The sequence below is a fragment of the Panthera pardus genome, unplaced genomic scaffold, assembly GCF_024362965.1.
Source record: "Panthera pardus isolate Hobbes unplaced genomic scaffold, ASM2436296v1 HiC_scaffold_12, whole genome shotgun sequence".
NCBI classification, from domain to species: domain Eukaryota; kingdom Metazoa; phylum Chordata; class Mammalia; order Carnivora; family Felidae; genus Panthera; species Panthera pardus.
The window spans coordinates 74,539,786-74,560,700 of NW_026526677.1; the positions used below are offsets into that span (position 1 = coordinate 74,539,786).

Here is a 20,915-nt window from a genome sequence, read left to right on the forward strand (position 1 = left end):
CATGTGTGAAAGCCTTCTAGCAACTACTTTAAGGAATTTCACCAGTCAATTGTGAGTGTGAGTGTGTGTGTGTGTGTGTGTGTGTATCCATGTGCACATGCGTGTTTTCTTCCTGTCTCTTTCTCTCTTCTTTGTCTGTGGGGCTCTTTTCTACTATGAATTTCCATTTTCTGTCAACTCCATGATTGATTGGGTTCAGGGAAGCAACACGTGCCAGTTGTTGCCTTTGAACCTGCACTTCAGATGTGTGGCGTTTTATTTCCTCTCCTGCCTCTTGGCTTATCATCAATTCTAGCAGTGGATTTTGACATGTGCAAATTAATAATCATTCAGTCAAAATGAATATGGTGACCTTTGTGCCCACACAGTGTACTAAAAGGAGAAGGATGTGGTGCTCATGAACTCGAGGAGTTTACAATTTAATGAGAGAAGCAAAAATGGATGCTTTTGTGTGTATCTATATATTTTTCCATCCGTCTCTAATAGTCTGTCAACTTATTATAGTCTAATGTAACCACATGCTTTTTACATTCGCATGTGATATACTCCTGAGAATAATAGTTAATTTTATGGAAGACAGAATTAAGAATTGAAGTGACCTCTCTAGGCTGGAAAGCTGAGCCGAGAGCAAGGCAAGAAAATATTACAGGGATAAAAATAAAACTTTAATTGAGGCTCAAAAATGTGATTATACAAATGCAGGATGGAAAGATGGCCCAGCGGTTCATATGAAAAACACTTGGATATTTTAGTGACCAGAGCCTGGAGATGAAGCAGAGTGTGAGATGGTTTCTTTCCAAGAAGCCTAATGCAGCCTCTGAGGACAGTGATAGACAATTGTGGGTTTTAAATGAACCGGTTTTCCACGGCTCTGTCCAAACAGGCCACATGTGTCAGGGGTATTGCATTAAGGGAGATTTTCAGACTCAGTACCATCTAGGAGAAGATCGATAGTATAGGAAGAAATGGATAACAGCTATCTCACGAGAGTGAAGTTCAAAGACAACTCAGAATGTTGACTCCAAAAGGGAAAAGGTAGAAAGGAAATAAATTCATTTATTGTTTTAGGACTTGTGGAGTAGAAGAGGCTTAGTGCATAAGCTGTGTTGTTTCAAGGAGTGAGAGTGAAGACAGGCAAATATATGAACCCAGTAATCACAACTGCCTATTGGTAGCACGCAAATAGGTAGGGAAGTAGGGAGCTCATGGGTAGTGAGCCTTCAGATGAGACTGAAAGGATACTAAAAGTTGAGTCCTGCCATCAGTGAATGCTTGCATTTGATGATCGTGATACACTTAACTGTGTTAAGGTTCTCAAGACATGCCACACTCAAAAAAGAAATAAACTTAAAAAAAGAAAACCCTCCCCCACTCTCTCACTCTCAAAAAATAAACTTAAAAAAAAAAAAAAGACATGCCAAATGGACATGAGAGCAAAGTCTGATTCTATTGCTTACTAATAATGTGATCATGAAAAATCTACTTCAGCTTCACACCTGTTTCCTCATCTTTAAAATAGATTGCCTTGGGGCGCCTGGGTGGCTCAGCCGATTAAGCATCCGACTTCAGGTCATGTCATGATCTCGTGGTCTGTGGGTTCAAGCCTTGTGTCGGCCTCTGTGCTGACAGCTCAGTTCCTAGAGCCTGCTTCCGTTTCTGTGTCTCCCTCTCTCTCTCTCTGCCCCTCCCTTGCTTGGACTCTGTCCCTCTCTCTCAAAAATAAACAACATTAAAAAAAAAAATATATCCTCTCCAGCATCTATAGTCCCCTGATTTGTTCATTTTAGCCACTCTGACTGGCGTGAGGTGATATCTCAGTGTGGTTTTGATTTGTATTTCTCTGATGAGGAGTGACGTTGAGCATCTTTTCATGTGCCTGTTGACCATCTGGATGTCTTCTTTAGAGAAGTGTCTATTAATGTTTTCTGCCTATTTCTTTACTGGATTATTTGTTTTTCAGGTGTGGAGTTTGGTGTGTTCTTTATAGACTTTGGATACTAGCCCTTTGTCTGATATGTCATTTGCAAATATCTTTTTCCCATTCTGTCAGTTGCCTTTTAGTTTTGTTGATTGTTTCCTTTGCACTGCAGAAGCTTTTCATGTTCATGAGGTCCCAGTAGCTCATTTTTGCTTTTAATTCCCTTGCCTTGTACCCCGATGTTTATAGCAGCACTTTCAACAATAGCCAAATTATGGAAAGATCCTAAATGTCTATCAGCTGATGGATGGATAAAGAAATTGTGGTTTATATATACAATAGAATACTACTTGGCAACAAGAAAGAATTAAATATGGCCTTTTGTAGCAACATGGATGAACTGGAGAGTGTTATGCTAAGTGAAATAAGTCATACAGAGAAAGACAGATACAATATGTTTCCACTCGTATGTGGATCCTGAGAAACTTAACAGAAGACCATGGGGGAGGGGAAAGAAAAAACAAAAGTTAGAGAGGGAGAGAGCCAAACCATAAGAGACTCTTAAAAACTGAGAACAAACTGAGGGTTGATTGGAGGTGGGAGGGAGGGGAGGATGGGTGAGGGGCATTGAGGAGGGCACCTGTTGGGATGAGCACTGGGTGTTGTATGGAAACCAGTTTGACAATAAATTTCATATTAACAATAAATAAAATAAAATTAAAATAAAATAAAATAAAATAAAATAAAATAAAATAAGATTGCCTTAAGTACAGTGTAATAAGCACTCAATAAGAGGTAGCTATTATCGCTCTAACCTTTTGTACCAATTCGTCCTTCTTTACTTTAACCTGAGAAGTCAGCTGAAGATCAGCTGGTGAAATCCTGATGTAGTGCTCAGTTCACATTCCCTTGGTAGTGTTAGCCAGGATTCAATTTGTCAGCTGAATGTCAAGAAGTTTGAATCAGAAAGTGTGGCAACAACAACAAAGTTCCAATCTGCTTTCATTCATTCATTCTACCCACAGGACGTGGAAAGTGATATTGGAATCTTGCAACTTCATGAAAATTCCTGATTATAATACTCACATTGCCTTATAAAACAATAGTAACGATTTTAAAACAATAATGTTAACAGCCGTAATTGCTAACATCTAATGAGTGCTTATTGTGTACCAGGCACTGTGCTAAACCGTTTAAATACTAAACAATTAGTGTTCCCTACTACTTGCATTATAGTAGGTGGGTTAAACATATTATATATATTCTTTAAGACTCACGTACCTTCAGGAGGTGTCATCCCCACTTCATAGATAAGGTGGAGAAGTTATTACTTGCACAAGGGGACATCACTAGTAAATGTCAGAGATAAAATTAGAATTTTCACCTGTATTTTCACTGTACTTCCTGACTCCAGAATCAGGTCTTTCTAGTCAATTCATCAGCTGTTTTCCACCTGTTTTGGCCATGACCCTCAGTAAGAAATATATTTAAATACGTTTTGTATCACAACACACTATGCTTGCTCCCTCACATTCTGTCACACTTACAAAGCACCGTTCATCCTTTTTACACATGACACATTCCAATGTTTCCTATTCTGTTGCATTTCATTTTAAAAAATACACAAGTCAGACCTATTAAATTGATTTTGCATCTTACTAAGTGATCTTTACTAACTGTAATTTTCAAAATAATGCACATGTGTTCTTTGTCTTCCTGTAGGAATAAAAATTCTCTGCATTGGGTAAATTATAGTACTCATATATGTAAAAGGATTTACTTCTTACTCTTTTAGATGGTCCAATGAAACGGTGTCATTTCTTAACGGCAGAGGTTATGGTGAAGGAGAAGTACATTATATGAATCATGTTGTCCAAATGAATTACTGCTGTCATCTGAATTAAAACAGATACGTTGTTCCAAATCAGAGTCCTAAGTGACTTGAACATTTCCATTGGAGATGGTGAATTATTATGTAATGGAAGCTAAATAGTTGTAGTTTTTCATTTTAAAACACCCATAGCTGTCAGGTTCAGATCACACCCAAAAGCCAAGTTGTGCCATGAAAAATACCGTGTGAGGGCCAGAGAGCATACCGGTTCTGCCAACGAGCCAGACATCTTGTGAGGTCAGTGCTCAGACACAGGCATGGAGGGAACAAGTTTAACTTACTTTTGTGATTTTTTTCCATTCATCTCTTTTGGATGCTTCCCAGCGACTACGCCTATTTGTTTAAGGGGCATTTGAAACCTTTCTGGTCTCTGCTCGGGGCTCAGCTCTGAGAGCAGAAACAGAAGGAAGGTATTCCAAAGGTCCGTTGGGTGTGAACAACTGTTACTTTGGAGTTTAATATTCATTCTCTGTGGGAAATCAGGCAAATGGCTGATGAGCTCTGCCCAATAAAATAAAGCTTTTTTATAGCTGATGTTAACATCGTATGTTGGCCGTGTCTTTGAAGCATTCCCTTAACTGGCTAGGAATACATATATTACACTTTTCCCTCTTCTTCCTTGCTCTAATTTCTTTTTGTACAAGGACAGTTATCCTGGTGGGCTCGAAAGTCTTCCTGACAAGATTTACTTGTTAGCATGTTCCCTGGCAGGACATTTCTGTGAATGGCTGCAGTTCAGGAACATTTATTTCCCTTTCATCCAGTACACATTTGCTGAGTGATTACATGTGTCCGAGGCAGAAAGCACAGAAGATGCATAAGACATTGCCCCCCTTTAAGACACTCGCGGAGGGACACCTGGCTGGCTCAGTCAGTGGACCATGCAGCGCTTGATCTTGGGGTTGTGAGTTCAAGCCTCACGTTGGGTATAGATTATTTAAAAAAAAAAAAAGACTCACAGAGGTATCCAATTTATAAAGAAAATTGCAAAGTAGTGTGTTAAATGCCATAATAATGGTAGATATAAATATACCGGTGTGAAATAATGGCCATGTCTGTTTGGGAGGTTGATGACTTCAGGAAGCAGGAAGTGCTCAATTTCTGTTTTAGAGGTGGGGGAGGGTGGTTCTTCCAGGCAGAGGGAACAACATAGAGCAACTGCATGCTCTGTGAGGCAGGGAGAGGAAGGGGACAAGGGTGGAGAGAGGAGTGAAAGCCTCGTGGAAATGGCCGTGGCCGTCCAGTGGAGGTTGTCCACGTTCACTTGCTACCTTGTTTGAATTGGCTCTGGACGCTGGAGCACCCGTCTGATCACTTCCAGGCCAGGTTTTTCTGCAGAGACTGACTCTGGCTGGCGCTCCCTTTTATAGTTGTCCTTGGACTTGCTGAGACTTGCTGTTGGAGACTGAGCAGATGGTACACAGATTCGTGACTTTGGGTGTCCGTTTACATCTCTGGTCCCAGCTCCCGTTTGTGCAGCAGATGCATTTTTGAGGAGCCGAAGCTGAAAGTGCCAGTGTGCTGCTGCTGTGCCGCATTGCCTTCTCTGTGCCGCCTCTGCCGCGAGGCCAGGTTACAGACCCACGACTGCTGCAGCTTTGTATGGCTTATGTGAATACGGTGCCAGTTGGTGACAAGCTTAGATTCTCTCAGATGGGCCTCATGCTAATTTAATTAAACTTTGCTTTTAGCAGCTCTTCCTGTTTCCACTCTCCTGAGAACTAGGTGTATTTTTTTTTTTTTTTTTTTTTTGGTTTTCAACTCGTTGCCACATGTTGCACACTGTTGATGGATGTAACAAATTATAATAATTCTTGGCTGGGCTCTTTGCGCACAATCATCCAAACTCCATTGGTGATAGAAACACCATGCACTCATTCAACAAATATTTATTGTTCATGTACTGTGTGCACAAGCTGCCAGGTGCCCTGTAGGTGCTGGAGTCTGTGTTGAGTAAGGCAGGCAGAATCCTCTCAGCGCTGGCGGGGGGCGGGGGGGGGGGGGTATTACAGTCCAGTGGGGAGATAGACATTAATCCCATAATCAAGAAAGATCACATGTGATGAAACCCACTCCTCAAGGAATACTTCTATGACTAGAGAACATGCCTAAGTTTTGAGCAGTCAGCTGGTCAGAAGTGGCCCTTAATTCAAGAATTCCTTCATGCAACCTATCATCCGGAGTGATCTCCCAAAACTCCAGGCTACATCTGCAATCTCTTTTAATACCACCTTTCCTGTGTTGTTCCTTTCTGTTGCAATTTTCCATAGGGACCTGGAATTTCATCTCTGTTGGACTCTGAAGAGTTAGATGCACGAAAGAAGGAAGGGTGGCTATAGCAATGCCCCGTGAGAATCCAGGAGCCATCGTTTTTTGGGCACCTTCCGTCTTTTCTCTTTGATCTTAGTTTATCCGTATTATCTGACCAAGAAGCTATCCTAAGTTTAACCTAGAACTGCTTGGGTTGAATGAGACCCTGTGGATACCAGTCTCAGACATCTTTATTTTAGTGAAGCAACTTTCCTTTAGATATTGGATATTTATCAATAATGTACATACACTGTCTGTACCTAGCCTCAGAACCCTTCATTCGACTATTTGCACACATTTTTAAAAATTTTTGTGTTTTTATTTTATTTTGAAAGAGAGACAGAGTGTGAGCAGGGAAGTGGCAGAGAGAGAGAGGGAGCCACAGAATCCGAAGCAGGCTTCAGGCTCTGAGCTGTCGGCACAGAGCCTGACACGGGGCTCGAACTTACGGACTGTGAGATCATGACCTGAGCTGAAGCCGGACGCTCAACCGACTGAGCCACCCAGGTGCCCCTGTTTGCACATATTTTTAAACAGCATGCTAATATAATATCATACTATAATTTTTATATTATCTTGAATTTCAACAGTAATACAGATACCACATTGTTACTCCCTTTATTTTGGAGTTCCTAAAAGAGTGGTTTCTGATTCTGTGCATATTACTTGCCTCACATTGTGGGCCGTGTCTCAATTAATGTTCTTACCAACAGGAGAAAAATCAACATGATTTTTCATCTCCGTCTTGAGGAAACTGCATAGCAATTTGTTCACAAATCTCAATAATTTGTTCTAAAACTAACATTTACCTGTATTGCTATTTACACAGCTTGGAATTGCTAAGCACATTTAAACCTAGACATTCAGAAAGAGCTATCCTATCTGCAGCATAAAAGTAGCAACAGACTCATCACACAGTTTTCCCCTCCTCTTTTACTTTCCTAGTGCAAGTCAACATATTTACCCAAAATGCAGGCCTTGTGCATAAGCAAGCTTAGCTGAAGGGCTATAACTACTGGAGGAGTTGTCTTTTGTTTTCTTGGCAAAGCTGGGCTAACAGAGTGAGTTAGTCTTTGCCTGTGTCTTGTCAGTGCCTCTGGTACTGTCCGCAGAGCCAGTGGGCACATTTCGTCTCAATTACAAATAGAAGATGAATGCAGGGTGGTGTGTGTGTGTCAGAGGTTAGAACCATTTAATAGGATGAAATGTGAATGAAAATTGGAAAACAATCCAACATATCTATAGAAGATGAGAAAGGGAGAAACTCAATTAGAGAAAACCATACACTTTCCTCCTTCTGGGCCTGGGTTTCTTTGCACTATTGTAGTTGCTTATTTGGTTTTAAATAGGAAAGCGAAGAGTTTATTGTTTCCATTGTGCAGAAAGGTAAGGTGGTTTCAAGGATTTCATTCATGTGCTCTAATGCTTATGTATAGTCTCTATAACCTAATCAGCCTGACTTAATTACCTACGTATGGCATTGTCTGTGCAATTTTGACAACACTGGCCAAAGGAAAAAGCAATTTTATGAGATTCAACCTTGAAAGGGTGAAAGAGAACAGAAGTTCTGTGGGGTGCTTTTCCCATGATAAGCTTTTATAAACTTGTCATAATAAAATGCGATTGTGGGTTTTTAGCCCACGAATAGGAAGAACAACAACAATGCTAAACTTAGACCTGGATCCATCTTCTTTGTTTGGTGTGTGTTTCCCTTCCATTACCTAGAATGTGTTTTTGCCAAGGGAATAAATTCAGCTATTTTGGTATCAGATGTGCAGTTATCTGTGCAACCTCAGTAAAAATATTTTCTTGGTAAACATCAAATCAGCTGTGAAAGTCAAGAGTGCATTCACTTGAGAAAAGAATAAGTGAGCTGTATGCTTTCATTATTTTATTAGGAGGTTACTGAAGGCTGTGCTTCTTCTGGGGTAGTAGGAATGAGATTTCTGTCTGGATGGATGGATGGATGAAATAATATGAAAGCGTTCTCTCTGACTTGGAGACAGAGATCCCCCAAAAGGAAAATTTCCACAAAGCTTCAGCATGAAAGGAGAGAAATTCCAGTGGATCATACCCATTTTAAAAAGTGGACTTTGGACCAGCCTACATTGCTTACGCATAGTCTTTTGTGGACACGTGAGTGTGCACACAGACTCCAAAGTTTTTACCTTGGTCACCTTGATTTAGGGAATCTTTCTTGGAGTCTTATTTTCTTGAAGGTGAAAAGCCTTTTCCAAGCAAAACTCAAATTCCCAGTCCAAATGAAGACTCATGGTAGCTAGTCTTCTAGAGACCCCAAATGTTCTTTGTGCTGAGTTAGAGTAAATAAGAATAAATAGAGTAAATAAGTCTAAATATTGGATTAAAGTATGATTAATATCTGACAGCACATCCACCTGAAAATATTCTTACTTGAGGAGCTAAAGGTTATGTTCTGACACTTCATTGAAAAATCCCACAGCACTTTTCAAGGCTGAAGACTTTGATTTTGTGGACAAATTTTAATTTAATTAAGGTTGTGCCTTATGTACAATCTGTCTTGTCAACAACATTTTCAGCACCATCTCTCTGTCAGCAGTGTTTTGTCTTACCACAAAAACATGGCCTTTTGTTGTTGAGTCAAATCATTAAAATACGATGAGGAATGGTTTAAAGATTTTTATTTACAAGGTCTGCTGCTATCTCCATAGACGATAAACTTGTGTATTGTTTTTTACTTTTTCATTTTCCCCAACAATAATACAGATCTTGTAAAAATTTAGTCAAAGATAGGGATCAGAAACCACCGGTGGGTATATAATTGGTAGAAACTTTGTGGACGGCAGTTGATTCAAACGCTTTAAAAACGTTTATTCACTTTGACCCACCAACTCTACTTTTAGGAATTTATCCTAAAAGATAATTTAAAAAAAGATGTAGTTACAAGGTTATTCATCTGTACATGAATTATAATAGTGAAAAATAAAATACGACCTAACAAATGACCTAACAACAGGGGCTTCCTTGAGTAAATGATTAGCATCATGCATTTCAGCATTAGCATACTTTTAAGAATTTATCCTAAAAGATAATTTAAAAAAAGATGTAGTTACAAGGTTATTCATCTGTACATGAATTATAATAGTGAAAAATAAAATACGACCTAACAAATGACCTAACAACAGGGGCTTCCTTGAGTAAATGATTAGCATCATGCATTTCAGCTCAAGCAATATTGTTTGAGCATCTGGTGTGTACGAGGTATGCCACAGTGCTGTAATGGGGAAAATCCTTGCACACAGAGAGCTTACATTTCCTTGTGTTTGTGGGTTAGTGGCAAGTGGGCATCACTACTAAACAGTCATTAAAAGGCAATCTCATGGAACTGTAGCTATTGATGTGGAAGGATGTTCAGTAAGCAATGGTGAACGAGGATCTACAATTACAGAGAAATAATGCTGCTTTAAGGTGACAATAATATAGAACTAAGGCAATGCACTAAGGATATTAACAGTTATTATCTCGAGGCCACAAGTGAATGAGTGCTTTTTTTAAAAAAAAAAATTATTTATAGTGTATAATTTCTTCTTTAATGGAGTCTTAAACATTTTTTAAACACAAAGATTTACCTAATTACCAATGTGAATGCTACAAAACTTCCTGCGAGGCCAAAGATCATTCCTTTGTTCTTTGTTCCTTCTTTCCTTTCTTTGTGACTATCTCTGTTTTCCTTCCTTCTTCCTCCCTTCTTTTCTTCCACCTTTCTGCCTCCCTTCTCTCTCTCTCTCTCATCGATAACTGAAACATGGAAACAGAAAATAAGTTCAGTTTTGCTCAGATAGCTATTCCTTTGTTTGTCTACCATTGCTAAAAGAAAATCTTTCTAGGAGCACCTGGATGGCCCAATCGGTTAAGTGACTGACTCATGATTTCAGCTCAGGTCATGGTTTGTGGGATCAAGCCCTGCGTTGAGCTCTGTGCTGATAGTGCAGACCCTGCTTGGGATTCTCTTTTTCCCTCTCTCTCTCTCTGCCCCTATCCTACTTGCATGATCTCTCTCTCTCTGTCTCTCTCTCTTTCTGAATATAAATATATAAATGTTTTTTAAAAAAGAAAATATTTCTAGATATCTAACCCAAATCCTTTGTAGTGAAGGTTGTGCTTATTTCTTCTTCTAAAGAAATAGAATCTAGCTAATTGCTGCCCTTCATGTAAATGTAATAAACCTCCATCTTTTCAGACCCTTAACAAAACCACTTTTCTTGACTTTATTTTTTTATATTGTTTGAGAGCATTTTCCACTGCTTTAGATTTCACCCTTCTATTCTAGTCAGCTGTGAGGATCTCTATCCTTGCGCTGTGTATGGTACTTATGCTAATTAGCACAGACCACAGACAGGGTTTGAGGCTGGGAATAATCTGGGTTACAGGAAAGGAAAAAAAAAAAAAACAACAACAACACTGAATGCAAGCTGATGTATTGCTCACAGTCTGGTATGCTGTCTGCTTCCTGTTTCCAGGCTGTTGGTGCTTGGTGGCCCACTACACAGACTAGAATTACTGTACAGAGAGAATAGGTACGCATTTTGAGTCTGTTAAAAACTGGTCCCGAAAAGTTCATTTTTTAAAAAAATCAAGTACCAAATATATGTTTACCAAGCCCCTAGAACTTCCTGGCCAGGGAGGCTATCAGGCATGCAGCTAAGATTTAGAATTCCTGAGTTCCAAACAGACAAGGAGAGCTGTCCATTTTCATTAACTCCAAAGAAAAGCTTGAATTCAGCCCACAGCCCTTTGCCTTAATCATAGGAGCAGCCCTCCAGCTTCCAGTCTTGGGAAATAACATGGAATGAAGGCGGCTTGCATTTCAGTACATAATTGTTCCCAACAACTGGGTTGTGGGTCTTTCTTCTCCTCCTGCAAAGATGAAAGATGTCTAATCAATAAGAGTCGGCGTGAAGAGGAGGGAGCAGAGTAGAACAAAAGTGTCCAGGGTGGATGCCAATCCATGGATGAGAGCCCGCGGAGAGGGAGCGCCTTGCTGATGTTTTATCTGGGAGCCTGAGGCTTTGATTCTGACTGCCTACAGTGTGTACCTGGGAGCAGTGCAGCATTTATGTGCATGATAAAATCAACTGATGTCTTCATCAAGCTTTGTTTTTGCTTCAAGTCTTGGGGATATTACCATGACACCATCTGCATTCTAGGTAGCAAAGGGACAACCCCAAACTAGATGTAGTTTTTAAGAAAAATTTGTCTTTTAAATGGGATAATTCACAGATGGAGCATTGAATTTCAGAGCAAGTTAACTATCAATTCTGCGTATACATTCAAGAAGTCTAAAACCAATGACAGACACAACCTATTCCCATTTTATTTTGCCTATGGATCACAAGGTAGCAAAAATCTAGTTGACTTAGGTTTTTTTTGTTGTTGTTTTTGCAATGTAGGTATTTTTCAGCCTGCTTATCTAGAAAGACTCCAATATCCCAACTTACCCGCCATTTGCCAAACGTTATGATGCTATCCTTCATTTACTTACTCAATGTTTATAGCGTTCCCTAGGATAAAGGGACAAAAAGAAAGTGCTAAGGAAGAGGCAGAAGAGCTAAGTCCCAGCCCTGGCTGTCTGGGTGGCGGGGGTTTCTCGGAACCTGAAACCTCCTTGAAGCGTGAGGAAGAGAGAGGTCATTTGTGGAGGCATGGACGGAAAGAGCAGCATGTGCAGGTGTACACAGAAGCAAAGGAGGAGTGGACATTCAAGGAAGACTCGGTCCTCCAGTGCGTTCTATCTCAAACCAATCCAACATCTGAGAATCTTCTGAGAAGATCTAAAAATGAATTCTGAATAACGCATCACAGCAACTTTTGGAAATTGAGGAAAGCAATGAAACTATTGAAGTTCTTATCATCAAAGAGCTGATACCATCCCACTGTGAGGAGCACATGGGCATGGAATTGCCTTCTTTTTTCATGATAATGGACACATGTGGATAGATCAGCGGGCAACTCCTGTAATGAAAAGAGTGCGTGACTCCTTTTCAGTGCTCTAGATTCCAGGGCTGACTTTGCCACTTGATTAGCTGGACGATTCACTGAAAAGCCCCAATTTAAAAAGTGCATTGAAGTGTATGTTTACATATGTTATATGCCAAGTATGTGATGTAGAAGGTATATAATATATATAAGATATATGCATGTATTATATGTCCACACTAAGTGTATTTGAAACATTTTAAATATCTGAGATTCTCTCCAGTCACAATTTCTCTGTTCATCTTGCCTCATCCCATTTCAACTCATTTCAGTTGTGCCGTATATTTCAGACTGGTGGCAATTATAGATACAACCACAGGAGTGCATTGAGTGACCCTGGTTGGGCCTATGAGGATAAAATCCCCATTCTTCCTTAATTGTTACCACCCTCTGCTCAGAACAATGATGCCTGTTAAGGCATTAAGAGCCTTATGCCAGTCCAGGGGTGAATCAGAACAGAAAGAACAATATAGTGTCGGTATGATCCTGCTGCGGGCAAGCAAGGGTTGGATAAAAATGGTTATGGATTCCATGAAGAAATCCCATGTGTTCTCAGAAATGAGTCTAGCAAGAGTTTCATTCTGGAAGGAATAATCAGTTTAAAAATGCCCTTAGATGCTAACCATGGGAGTAGCTGGGTAAAGGGTGTGCAGGAACTCCCTGTACATTCCCTTGCACCATCCTGCGATAATCAATCATTATTGCAAAATAAAACAAAAAGTTAACAAAATTTTTAAGTGCACTGAGAATTGGAAGTTAGTGTTTTGACTAATCAGAAATGATAATTAAATGTATAGGCACAAATAAACAGACTCTATGAAGGACATCTACAGTGAATACGCCATCGGGTTGTTGTTTTTTTTTTTTTTAAGTTGCTTTCTCTGTTCTTGTTTTTGGTGGTTTTTTTTGTTTGTTTGTTTGTTCTTTGTTTTTTAACTGTCTCAGAATCTACGTTACTTACCTTGGTAAGGGGTTTTTCATCATGTGATAAGTTCCCCACACCCAAAGCATCCCCTGAACCATTTTTGACAGAACTGTTGGGGGCTTGGGGGTGTGATTTGTTTGGAGCAAGATGTCATGTGAGACCTAGGATGTGGCCTATGGGGATATGGCTGGAAAGTAGATAAGGTGAGTAACCTAGCATGTAATGGTCACCTGATTATGAACAGCTCCATACAATTGTTCTTTCATATCAAATATTTAGAGCTTATTCAATGAGAACAATGTGTATATGTGTGTGTGTGTGTGTGTGTGTGTGTGTATACATACATATATATATGTATGTGTATATATATATATATGTATATATATGTATATATATTTTCGAATATTTTTGAACGAAAAGGAACAATTATAACTAGCATGTGATTCACGCTGGGGTCAACTAATTCCAGTTTAAGCTGTGCATGGTTCTGTAGCAATTAATTAATTACTGTTTGTGTATCTGCTTCTACAACTAAACAAACTAAATGTTAAGATGCCCAAAGAATTCCAGTCCTCCATTGCCCTTATTATACATCACAGAAAGATGAAATAGGAAGAGAAAAAAATGTATAAACATGAGCATATCTCAAAAATTAAAAAAAATATTTAAAAACCCCAATTGTATTTTTAAATAATTTTTTAAATGACATTTTCATACGTATCAGCATAAATTCAAGCATCTCCATTGAATCTGCTTTTAGCATTTACGTGGTAGATGCAAATGGGAGGGTAGGATGTATCCCCATCTGGAATATTCCACCTGAGCCCTTGCCACTGAACTGCACTATCTGGAACATGCTAAAAGCTCACTGTGGATGATTTATCTTTTTTTATTTAAAGTTTATTTATTTTTTTTGAGAGAGAGAGAGAGACAGAGATAACACAAGTGGCAGAGGTGCAGAGAGAGAGGGAGAGAGAGAAAATCCCAAACAGGTTCTACACCACCAGCACAGAACCTGATGTGAGGCTGGAGCTCAGGAGCTGTTATGATCATGACCCGAGCAGAAATCAAGGGTTGGATGCTTAGCCAACTGAGCCACCTGGGTGGCCCTGGTTTATCTTTTAAGTAAGATTTATTAACCACCCATTTCTACCCCCCCCTTTGGACACACTTGTGAATGGACAGATATTCATGTCCTATTGATTTCAGAGGCAGAGATGGGGAGGCAGAAAGGACTAGAAGCCTACATGGCACATGAGGACAGAACTCATAGATTGGAGAAGAAAAACCCTGGAAAGAGAGGATCATCTTCTGATATTTGAAGACCTATCACAGGTGAATGGTGGTTTGCAGACCTGTTTTGGTTTATTTGAGATCTGAGCAGGGGTACAGGTAGAAATAGCATTCAGAACTAGAGAGAGAGTGGCCTCAGTTTGAAGAACTTCCTGTTAGCTGAAACTCCCTAGTAAATAATTAGGGCCCTGTCACCAGATTCAGAGCAGAGGCTGGGTGTCCCATCAGAGATGTTGTGGGAAGGATGCTTTCACTAGCGGTCAGTAATACCTACCGGTCTTTGAAGTCCCTTTCAGGTCTGATCAAGTGAGACTGATTTATCTCATAAGTGAATTAAACTAACCTACTTTTGATTGGATGTCAGGAGCTAAAATGCCTTCATGAAAACAGATTTATTGGGGTGCCTGGGTGTCTCAGCTGGTTAAGCTTCCACTCTTGATTTGGGCTCAGGACATGATCTCCTGGTTTGTAAGTTCGAGCCCCGCATCTGGCTCTGCATTTATTTATTTATTTATTTATTTATTTATTTATTTATTTTTTAACGTTTATTTATTTTTGGGACAGAGAGAGACAGAGCATGAACGGGGGAGGGGCAGAGAGAGAGAGGGAGGCACAGAATCGGAAGCAGGCTCCAGGCTCTGAGCCATCAGCCCAGAGCCCGACGCGGGGCTCGAACTCACGGTCCGTGAGATCGTGACCTGAGCTGAAGTTGGATGCTCAGCCGACTGAGCCACCCAGGCGCCCCTGCATTGACAGTACTGACAGTGTGGAGCCTGCGTAAATTCTCTCTCTCTCCCTCTGCTTCTGCCCCTGTCCCCCTATCTCTCACAATAGATAAACAAATTTAAAAATAAATAAAAAAGAAAAAAAACAAATTTATTGCATGCCTGCTCTATGCCAGGCACCAGATAGAAACTCTCCTTATAGAGCCCATTTTCTGTAATGGGCAGATGAAAGGAGGCTCCTTTGTGGAGATCAATACTGCTATCTGTATTGAGATCAATTAGCTAACAATACTGTGTTAGCTAATGGACTAAGAATATGCATTTTTTTATACATCAAAACAAACAGACTCTCTTTGCAGAGAATTGATACTTTTTTAATATTCTATAAGGATAGACCAAGAAGAACCTTTTTAAATAATTTTTTATAGTCAATATGGAGGGAGACCTCAAACAGGAAGGTATAATATTAACTTAATATGGTTTGCTCAATTAATAACTCTGTCAGTGGGAAAAATATCTTTGGACATGAAATACTATGTGTATTTGATATGTTTATGAATTAAGAAGACAATATAATGTTTTGGTTGACAACTGGTCTCGAATTTGACAGACCAAAGTTTGAGAACTAGATTTTCTATTTACTGGCTGAGTGATCACTGGCAAGTTTCTTAACCTAAATCTGTTTTCTCATCTGTAATAAGGAAATAGAAATAGTAACTACTTTATGAGTGTTTGGCACCAATAAGTACTCGCTGAATGAATGAACAGCTAAGACATTTTAATGAAGAATGCATTTATTGTACCTTTTATAGTTCCAGGCACACAATGATCAAACAGTGATCGGTACAGAGGTATTGGTAGTGATGACAGGGGTTGTAAAATCGTTCCTTTTTGGGGGTAATATGATCATCTATATAGAAAATGACATGGAATTTGTAACAACTCCTTACAACTAATAAGTGAGTTTAACAAGGCTGCAGGATATAAGATAACATAACAAAAATCAATCATATTTAATATACAAACAACAAACAATTAAAATTAAAATTAAAATAATAACATCATTACAATAGCAATAAAAATATGAAATTCCAGGGGATAAATTTGGCAAAAGATGTACAAGGTCTGTGTACTAGAGCTCTAAAGCATTGTTTAGAGAAATAAAAGAAGACATAAATAAATGGAGAGATACACCATTTTCCTGGATCAATGGACTCAAAGTTGTTAAGATGTCAATTCTTTCCAAAATGATCTATAGAGTTAACACAATCCCAGTTAAAATGCTAATAGGTTTTCTTAAATTTTATATGGACTCTAAAGCTGATTCTACACTCCATATGGAAACACTAAGGATCTGGAATAGCCCAAACAACTTTGTAAGAGATGAGCAAAATTGAAAGAGTTAACACTTCCTAATTTCAAGACTTACTATGAAGCTACATTAATTAAGACAATGTGATACTGATGCAAACATAGCAAAATAGATCAATGGAACAGAATGGAGAGTCCAGAAATAGACTCATATATACATGATCAATTGATTTTTGACAAAGATGCAAAGGCAATTCAGTGGAGGAAAGATCATCTTTTCAATAAATATGGCTGGAACCATGAATATCTACATACATTAAAAGAAAAAAAAGAACTTAGACCCATATATTGCACCATATATAAACATTAACTCAAAATTGAGCATAGATATAAAACCTAGGACTATTAAATTATAGAAGAAAATGTAGGAGAAAATCTTTATGACCTCTTAGGTGATTTCTTAGATGCACCAAAAGCATGATCTATAAAAGAAAAAAATTTTTGATTGGATATCATTAAAATTAAAATTTTCTGTGCTTCAAAAGCTATTATTAAGAGAATGAAAAGATAAGCAGCAGCCTGGAGGAAAATATTTGAATATCACATATCTGATAAAACACTTTTAGCCACATATAAAGGACTCTTAAATCTCAGTAATAAGAAAACAAACACCCTAATCTAAAAAATGGATAAACAATCTGAACATTTATCCAAACAAGACATACACATTGAAAATAATCACTTTTAGGGAGGGGTGCCTGGGTGGCTCAGTCGGTTAAGAGTCCAACTTCTGCTCAGGTCATGATCTTGCGGTCCGTGGGTTTGAGCCCAGCGTCAGGCTCTGTGCTGACAGCTCAGAGCTGGAAACCTGCCTCAGATTCTGTGTCCCCCTTCTCACTGCCCCTCCCCCACCCATGCTCTGTCTTTCTCTGTCTCTCAAAAGTAAAATAAATGTTAAAAAAAAAAAAAGAAAAGAAAAGAAGCACTTTTAAAGATGCTCAATATCAGCAGGAGGATGCAAATTAAAATTACAAGCCACCACTGCATAGCACTGGAATGTCAGAACTTAAGGAAACTTACCATGCAAAGTATGCCAAAAGTGAGAATGTATAACAACTGCTATGTTCCATATTTACTGCTAGTGAAGTACTTGCACATAAAGCTTGCATAGGAATGTTCTTAGCAGTTTTATTTGTAGTATCTAAAAACTGAAAGCAACCGAAATGCCCATCAATAAGTCAATGATTGAAACGAATCTTGGTATACTCATACAATGGAATACTTTATTATTTGTCAGTTATACCTCAGTTTTAAGAAATTAATGCATGGTGGTTATCACAAAACTAAGGGCTCATTACATGGTTTTGGTGATCTTTGGGCAATCTCAAAAGTGAGTTTTTGCTTAATAGGAAAGGTCATGTGGGCTTACATTTTTTAGTTCTGACCATGTCATAATTAGCTATGAGAACATAATAGAAAGCAAAAAAATGCTGTCACTGAGCATTTGTTGTATTAGATTAATGTGGAGCCTTGGATGAATCTGAGAATAATGATTAACACATTTCAGGATCATTCTTGTCATTTTTTCCTCAAAATTTTAGAGCATTGGCCTGATCTCTGAACATTTAAGTTCCAAGATACTCATCCCCACTTCTAGTTAGTGACTAAATATAGCTGTAAATATTGTATTTTAATCGGAAAGAATTCTAATTTCTAGAGGATATATCTGATCCTTTATTAAAAAAATGAAGTAAAGTTCCACTCATATTTTAATTGGCATTAGTGGATGTCTTTCACCCAAGGACTTATCAAAATCATTTTGTAAAATATTTTTTAATGGTTATTTATTTTTGAGAGAGATAGCATGTGTGAGCAAGGAAGGGGCAGAGAGACAGGGAGAAAGAATCCCAAGCAGGCTCTGGCTGTCAGTGCACAGCCTTCCGTGAGGCTCAGTCACATGAACTGTGAGATCATGACCTGAGCCAAAATCAAGAGTTGCACGCTTAACCAATTGAGCCACCCAGGCGCCCCTCAAAACCATTTAATGTCCAAAGCCTGTGATATACTATCTTCCAGTTTGACAGGTGCTAGAAAAGGGAATTAAGTGACTTCCAGAGATCACAAAGCAGGTCTGTGTGTGCGTGTGTGTGTGTGTGTGTGTGTTTGTGTGTGCGCCCGCGCGCGTGTACATGTGCTTATACGTGCATGTGAGTGTTTGAGTGCATGCGTGGTAGGTAGTCAGCCAAGATACAAACAAAACTGACCCAACTTCTTTGATTTTGTTGTGTTGTGTTCTCTTTTTAGTGGTCTTATTTTACTATTTCCCAAATAGGCCAGTTATTTTCACAAAAAGGTATGTCATGGGCAAGTCACAAAGACTATGAAAGAATGCCACATGAACAGAGAAGAGAGAAATATCTAAGACAACAGTCCATGCCAGAAGTCTCTCCTCTCAACATTGTCCCTTGCTTTTGAATGTGGTTACTGTTTATAAGGCTTCCAGTACTGCTTTTGATTCACATTTACATAACATATTCTCAGCATCTACTGTGTTACAAGTATTTTGCCGGTTTCTTGACATACATTTAATCACATGATCACTGGTTACATGTAATCATGATTACATGATTAAGCTAGACTTCCTTGGTTTAAACACCTTGTCCATGGCCAAACAGGTAGTACTCTACCAAACAGGTAGATTTACAAAACAGTAAATCCAGGAGTCTGGATTTGAAATTAGAGCATTTGAAACAAACAGACCTGAGTTCTACAATTAGCCCTTCAACCTTGCACAAGTTACCTACTCACACTTGAGACTTCCTGACCCATCCATAGAAGACAATTATAAAGCTCATATTACAGAGAAGCTGTGTTGCAAGCTTCACAGCACATTATAAATGCTCAGTAAGTGCTATTTCACTTGCCTCCTACCCTCTTCTGGTGCCAGGTTTTTTGCCCTTCCTAGTATATCAGTCCAAACCAGTACAAAACCAGAGAAGACAGAGTCCTCCTGGCTGTTGGCTGTGCAATTTTCCCCTTAGAGCATATCTCCTCATCAGAGATCTGTCTTCTCAGCAAAATTATGAGTGCTCTGAAGACAGAGATCTTCTCTCAGTTATCACTGTTCTTCCAGTATCCAGCACAGGGTCCGGTAGATGCTTATGAATTGAATTGACAGATCTCATGCCCAGCTTCTCAGTGCTTCCCATGCTTCCCATGCATCTTTAGAGCATTCTTTGCAACCCATGTCCTGTATCCCATGTCCTGCCAGCCTACTCTTTGTCTCCATTCCAGAGACTGCTTGCTTTCTTGTCACCTGACCATCCTCTGACTTGAAAAGCTCTAATCCCCCTGGGTGCCAGTGAAACCCATGTGTGCACAGTGTCTCATGGCTCTGACTGCTGTGAGTGTTCCAGAAAGCTGGCCACGGTGTCTGTGGTAGGCCTGAGCCTTATAGAGGTGCTCATGTCTGACCCAGTCTCCGGCCCTCTAGCCTCTCTGGACCTTAATGTCATGTTGACGTTCTACACTGTCTCAGCCCCTTTTATAAGGCTGCCTGTCACTCAATTTAGTCAATGGACACATAGCATTATGTTTATACTCATTGTGTTTTACTCTTCCTGCTTTTCTCCCTACCCTGTTATCTGCTATCTGTCCTCCTAATGCCATATTGGCATTTCTATTTTGACATTGAGATAACACCCATGAATCTATAGGAACCCATATGTCTTATATATTTCCATTGAGAATATTTAAGATTATCTAGTACTGGGGTGCCTGGCTGGCTCAGTTGAGAGAGCGTGTAACTCTTGATCTTGGAGTTGTAAATTCGAATTCCATGGTGGATGTAGAGATTACTTAACAATAAAATCTTAAAAAAAAAAAAGATTATCTTTTGTCCTGTTGCATAACAGTATGCAAGGTTCTTAGCTGGATAACTTTGGAGCTGAATCTTCACCATCAGTTAGGTTCTCTCCTTTTGAATAGTTTAGTTATTCTGAGTTTTGGGCAACTTTGAGAATTCCAGCCCCACTGTTTCTGGACAGATTCCCTCCTCTCTTCCAATTGCCGTACTTGGCGTTTTGCTTACATAGGGTCTGTAGGTCAAACTATGTGCCTAATACACATAGTCTGAACTTTGATGAGAATACAGAGGACAGAGGATTCAGATCTATTAGAGATTAGAGAACGATTTCTTGACTTTTTCCATGGCTTTCTTTTTGGGTATAAGGATTTACATGAATTGCATGCCTTCCACAAGTATCCTGACTGCTGTTAGAGATTTTATAAGCCAAGCCCAAGTTTTCCCACCACAGTGAAAATGCTTAGGCACTCCTCTATTAAGTTTCTGTAGCCTGGTGATTTGAGTGAGGGCTGTGAAGATATTCAAGAGCACTGTGTTTTCTCTCCAGCTTTTCTGGCAGACATCTGATTTCCTGGTTGGCACTTGTTTCCACCATGAAATGGGAAAGGTGAAGGGAGCAGATCGGGCATTTTTCTGCTTCTAATTTAAAATGATTGTCCATG

General features: G+C 39.2%; 1 protein-coding gene across 5 annotated transcripts in view; it reads left to right on the plus strand.

Annotated features, from left to right (window-relative positions):
• FAT3 (FAT atypical cadherin 3) overlaps nt 1-20,915 on the plus strand; it is a 667,149-nt gene that overhangs the window by 285,736 nt on the left and 360,498 nt on the right. The window lies entirely within an intron of this gene.